Here is a 6,145-nt window from a genome sequence, read left to right on the forward strand (position 1 = left end):
GACCCAAAAGCTCTAAATTATACGGTGATCAACTGAAATGACTGGTGGGTGTAATATTTATCGGAAGGAATGACTCTCAAAACAAGTGAAAAGGTGTTAATTTCAGCCGGGCCGAACTTTTTACAACCTCCACCATGAAATACATATTAGTTAATTTTCCTTCCTGTCCAAAATTTTAGATAGAGATAATTTGACCACGGAAACCTATATTTCTTAAATCGGGCGCCACTTTCATATGGGGGCTATATGAAGGTAGCTAAAATCCTCAAAATATCAAAAATGGGAGGTACCGTTATATGGGGCCTATACCAAAACATGGATCTACGTTGACAGTTTTTGGTGGAGATGTTTTGTGACCTCTGGGAACCTCAAACATCAAATTACACGTAGTTCGGTCAAAAAAATTGCCAAAACCCTCAGAACACCGAATATCGCGAGGCACAGTTATATGGGATATGTGGAGATGTTTTGCGACCGCTGGGAACCTCAAATGTAAAATATAGCTATACAATAATAATTGTTCCACGCACATCCCAGGCGGGACAGGGGAGACTTCTCTCATAAATAGCTAAATCCTCCAAATACCGATAATCGGGAGGTACCCTTATCCTACCCTTATGGACTATACCGAGTCATGGACCTATGTATGTTGACAATTTTTGGTAGAGTAGTTTTGTGACAAGTAGGAGTCTCAATCGTCAAGTTTCAGATATTTCTGTCAAAAAAAAAAAGTAGCTAAAATCCTCAAAATACCGAAAATCGGGAGGTACCGTTAGATGGGGGCTATACTAAAATATGGACCCATGTTAAAAATTGTTGGTGTTTTGTGAGCTTTGGGCACCTCATACATATGTTAAATTACAGGAAGTTCGCTCAAAATACCGAAAATCAGGAAGTACTTTTATATGAGGCTGTACCGAAATATGGACCTATATTAGAAATTTTTGGTGGAGATATTTGGTGACCACTGGGATACTCAAATGTTAAATTACATGTAGTTTGATAAAAAAATTTAACTAAAACCATCAAAATAACGAAAATCGGGAGGTACTGTTATATGGAGGCTATACCAAAAAATTCACCTATGTTGATAATTGTTGGTGGAGATGTTTTGAGACCTCTCGGAATCTCAAACGTCAAATTACAAGTAGTTCTATAAAAAAATTTCTAAAACCCTCCAAATACCGAAAATCGGAATGTACCGTAATATGGGGGCTTCACCTTGGACCTATGCTGACAATTTTGGTGGAGATGTTTTGGGAACCTCAAATGTAAAATTCCCGGTAGTTTGGTCAGAAATATAGCTAAATTCATGGACCTATGCTGATAATTTTTGGTTGAGAAGTTTTGTTACAACTGAGAGCCTCAAACGTCAAATTGCAGGTACATTGGTCAAAAAAGTAGTTAAAATCCTCAAAATACCGAAAACCAAAATGGTAGCTAAACCCTCAAAATACCGAAAATCGAGAGGTACCGTTATATGGGGGCTATACCAAAACGTGGGCCGATATAGTCCATCTGAACCTTACCTGCCCATGGAAAAAAGATACTCGGTTGAACATAGCGTTCTTGCTCAACTATTGCAGACGCTAGAGTAATTACAACAGACGGACACGGCTAAATTTTAGCCTGAGCAAGAATATATAAGCTTTATATGGTCGCAAATGTTTATTTCAATGCGTTACAAACGGAAAATACAAACTTAATATACCCTCCATTCTATGATCCACTTATAAAATGCATAATGCCGTAAATTCTATCAGTTACCACAAAATTTCCCTAATTACATAATTATTGAGGAAAAGGATTTTGGTTGGATATCTGATATTCGATCTGTCCACAGATGAATGTTTAATTCAATATAAATGCAATTTGTATTCGAAATAGTTTACGTTTTTATTCCCTCCTCTATAGTATGGAGGTTATATTAAGTTTGTTTTTCCTTTTGTAACGCATTGAAATAATCATTTGCGACCCTATAGAGTACATGTATTCTTGATCAAGATTAAATTCTGAGTCGATCTAGCCATGTGCGTCTGTTTTAATCACTCTAGCGTCCGCAAATATTGAGCTAGAGCGTTAGATTTTTGCACCCGCGTATCTTTTTTCCATAGGCAAGACAAGTTCCTCCCGATTTTTCGGTATTTTGAGGGTTTTAGCTACAATTTTTAACCGAACTAGCTGTAATTTGACATTTAAGTTTCGTCTCCGCCAAAAATGTCAACATAGGTCCTGTTTAGGTATAGCCCCCAATATATTTTGAGGGTACACTGAAAGAAAATTACGTTGCATCAATGAAACTTGTCATTGATTTTGAACCAACATAAGACTTCGTTGTATTAATGAAGAAGTTTCATTGAGTTTCATAAAATAACTTTCATTATTGTTTCATGGCATTAATGTGAAAGTTTCATAGCAATAATATAATTGTAACTTCAAAATACTGTATTGAATAAATACAGAAGTATTGTTGCATAATTGAGGAAATTTCATTGAAATAATGACGAAACTCATTATTGTTATTTAATGAAACTTTTCATTTATTCAATGAAACTCTACGTTAGTTCAAAATCAATGAAACATTTTTCTTTCAGTGTAGCCACCCTATATAACGGTACTTCCCGATTTTTTGTATTTTGAAGGGTTTAGTTACAGTATTTGACCGAACTAACTGTGTGTTAATGTTTGTACGCGTGTAGTGTGTTTGGCTTCAAATCAGAAGACCACATGTCTAAATGCAGCGGAGAGCAAATCAAAAATAAAATTGTAGTATGTTGAAACTTCTAGTTGGCAAAGAATAGTGGTGCGATTCAGTGCGACATGTCCTTGAAAGAATAATGGGTTAGGGGGTGTAAATAGTTACGACTACCAAAAAGTACTATAAAACCCGGTAGTTTGAAATGGAGGGTTTTGCTGGGATGCGTCCACAGAACCCGGGCCAACTGCGAAATTTGGTACCAACACTTTAAAGACTTCGTTTACTCGGCGGCGCCGAACCATTGACTTAACAAACAACATCAGTTGTGAAATATTAAGAATATTATTGGCTACCAGATGCTACTTTGGCTTAAAAGCATAACCACATCTCAAACGTAAATTACACTTAAAATACTGATACTACTTACTTACTTTCTTACTTGGTTGTCTTTTTACAGAACATTTGTTCCATAAGCCGAACTAAGAAAAGATCTCCAATCCTCTCAGTTTGCTGCTGTATTTTCCCAATCTGTGATATGTAGCTTTCTGATGTCTCGTTTCACTTGTTCGCTCCAATGAAGCTTTGGCCTTCCAGATCTGCGTGAATATGCGGCCCATTTTTATACTCCTTTTTAGCGGGTTCATCATCACCAAATCTTATGACATTGCCTAGTCATCGCAATCGTTGTATCTCGATTTGTTCAACTACATATATTGATGTCGTTGTGTAGTTGATACATCTCGTTGTTTATACGACGACGATATTCGCCGTCAACGCAGATTGGCCCGTACACACAGAAAAAAATGGCCTCTCTAACATATGTCCCAAACATATTTTGCAGCAAACATATATTTTTTTCCTAGCAGACCCAAACATAACAACGTCTTTCATAAAAAATAACAACCATTGTTGCGACAGCGGAAATTGTTGTGTGTGTGTGTGGTTTGTTGATAAAGTCTCAAAATCGTGAGACGATGGTGGGGGTTGTGTTGTGGTTTGTTGATACATTGTCAATGTGATGGTGAGACGATGAGACCGATGAAAATGTAGGGAATAACAGCCCAGCAAACCAATCGTACCGACATCGTAACGAAATCGGAACAATGCACATGCACACAGCTCTTTATTATAAACCACCATTACTCAGCTGCGAGAGCCCTGTTGTTACTCTTTGGACCAAAATCCTCTCCACCCATAAAAATATGTTCTAACATAAAAAATATGTTGGTAAACAAACATATTAAATTGAGATATGTTAGACAATGTTGCAAACATATATTTGTTTGGACACAAACAAATTATGTTTGGATCCAAACATATATTTGTTTGCAATCAGTCCCAAAACATATATTTGTTTGGATCCAAACATATTTCTAACATATATTTTTCTGCGAGTAGAGTAGCCCCATATGCCACATTTTTCTCTTCGGTAGCAGCACGACAATACTGGTCATACCATGGGTTCCTTGGTGGAGGTCTCTGGTATACAAGTACTTTGCCATTGTGCTGATATGTTATCGGGATGAGGAGTGCTTTGATTAAGCCATTGGGCTAGTTGAGTGGAATATGCTGTGGCTATCTGTTGTGATTGCAGCTTACCGATGTCTTAATTTCGTGTTGTGTCTGTTCGTACTTTGTTTGCTACGTTTAGCTGGGTTCGTACCTTTGCTGCAACAAGGTAGTGGTCCGAGTCTGTGTTTGCTCCTCGGAACGAACGCACATCGTAACGAACGCACACGCTCGATGAATGTCTTCCATCTATCTGCTGGTGCTGCTAACTACCATGTTTTCTGCCGCTGCGAAGTCCATCAGCCTCATACCATTGTCAGAAGGTTTCATTGTGGAGACTGAATTTTCCGACTGTTGGGCCGAAGATGTTTTCCTTTCCAATTTTGGCATTAAAGTAGCCTAGAATAATTTTAATATCATGGGCAGGAAAACGGTCATATGTTTCTTCTAAGCGCTCATAAAATATATCTTTGGTCTGTTTGTCCTTGACTTCAGTGGGAGCATGAGCGCAAATAAAGCTGATGTTGAAGAATATTGCTTTTAATCGAATTGTAGCGAGTTTTTCATTCACTGGGGTGAAGCTGGACACCAGATGTTGTAACCTCCAACCAACTACAAATCCGCAACCAAACTCATGCTTTGTGTCATGGTAGCTACTCGTATAAAACAGTGCGTCACCTTTTGTTGTTGTGACAACTTTCCCATTCCATCGTATTTCCTGTATGGCAGTAATGTCGGCCTTGTACTTTCCAAGTACATCTGCCAATGCGTAAAGAGTGCGAACATTCCAAGTGCAGATTCGCAGATCATGGTCCTTAAAACGTTTGCGTGGGTGGTCAACGTTAGAGGAATTTGTTTTTCTTTACTTTTTTTCATAGTAGGCTGCTTTTTTCTAGGGGAGTGTTATAAACCCGGCGCCCAAACCCAAGTTTTTACGTTCTTATGAGTGAACGCGCGGCACATTTTAGCCCACTACCTTTAATGGATGTTAAAGGCAGCTATCCCAGGTGACACCACGCGGAGGTCAGTGTCCACTTGAGATGAGTGAGGGACTAAGATAAATCCTGGACTTTGCCATATTAAAGCCGGTCAGGACCGTTCCTTGGTATCTCTCATCCCCTACTTCACCCCACACACAAGACTGTCAAATATCAGCCATTTCCGTGTAATAATGAGGCTAAAGCCATCAAAATACCGAAAATCGGGGGGCAACGTTCTATGGTGTGATAATGAGGCTAAAACCATCAAAATACCGAAAATCGGGGGGCAAACGTGGACCGATACCGACAAAAAACTAAATACCAAATTTCAGCAACTTCGGTGCGATAATAAGGCTAAAACCTTCAAAATACCGAAAATCAGGATGTACCGTTCTATGGGGGGTATATCAAAACGTAAACCGATACCGACATATTTCCGTGAGAAAATTGTGTAGCCCCAAAATACAGAAAATCGGGAGATACCGTCCTATGGGGGATATATCAAAACGCGGACCTATATAAACATTTTTTGGCATAACCTCTGGAAACACAAACTACCAAGTTACAACAAATTCGGCGTTCAAATGGGACAAATATCTTAAAAATTCCTTAAAACGACGAAGCGTTACTCGTCACGTTATATGGGGTCTATACGAAAACGTGGACCTACATAGCCCGTTTTCAATACCAAAAGTCCTACGTACATATACATAATATACTTTACCAAAATTTCATCAACCTACTTCAATCCATTCGGACGCTAGAGTGATTTCCACAGACGGAAAAATTGCACGCTGATCAAGAATATATATAGTTTGTGGGGTCTATAATGGTTATTTCGAGTAGTCAAAATATATCACAGATAACAATGTGAGAGCATAGTGCGAAAAATTATTTGCAGACAGCGACACGATGATTGATGAAACTTATCTGTACACCAATGGAAACTGGAAACGGG

At 38.5% G+C, this 6,145-nt stretch overlaps 1 protein-coding gene across 3 annotated transcripts in view; it reads right to left on the reverse strand.

The window, feature by feature from the left end:
* LOC141403880 (G-protein coupled receptor Mth2-like) overlaps positions 1 to 6,145 on the reverse strand; it is a 536,210-nt gene that overhangs the window by 47,725 nt on the left and 482,340 nt on the right. The gene's annotated exons all lie outside the window — the stretch shown is intronic.

This window comes from Musca autumnalis, unplaced genomic scaffold (assembly GCF_047663935.1).
Source record: "Musca autumnalis isolate F117 unplaced genomic scaffold, ASM4766393v1 scaffold_4, whole genome shotgun sequence".
Taxonomy (NCBI): domain Eukaryota; kingdom Metazoa; phylum Arthropoda; class Insecta; order Diptera; family Muscidae; genus Musca; species Musca autumnalis.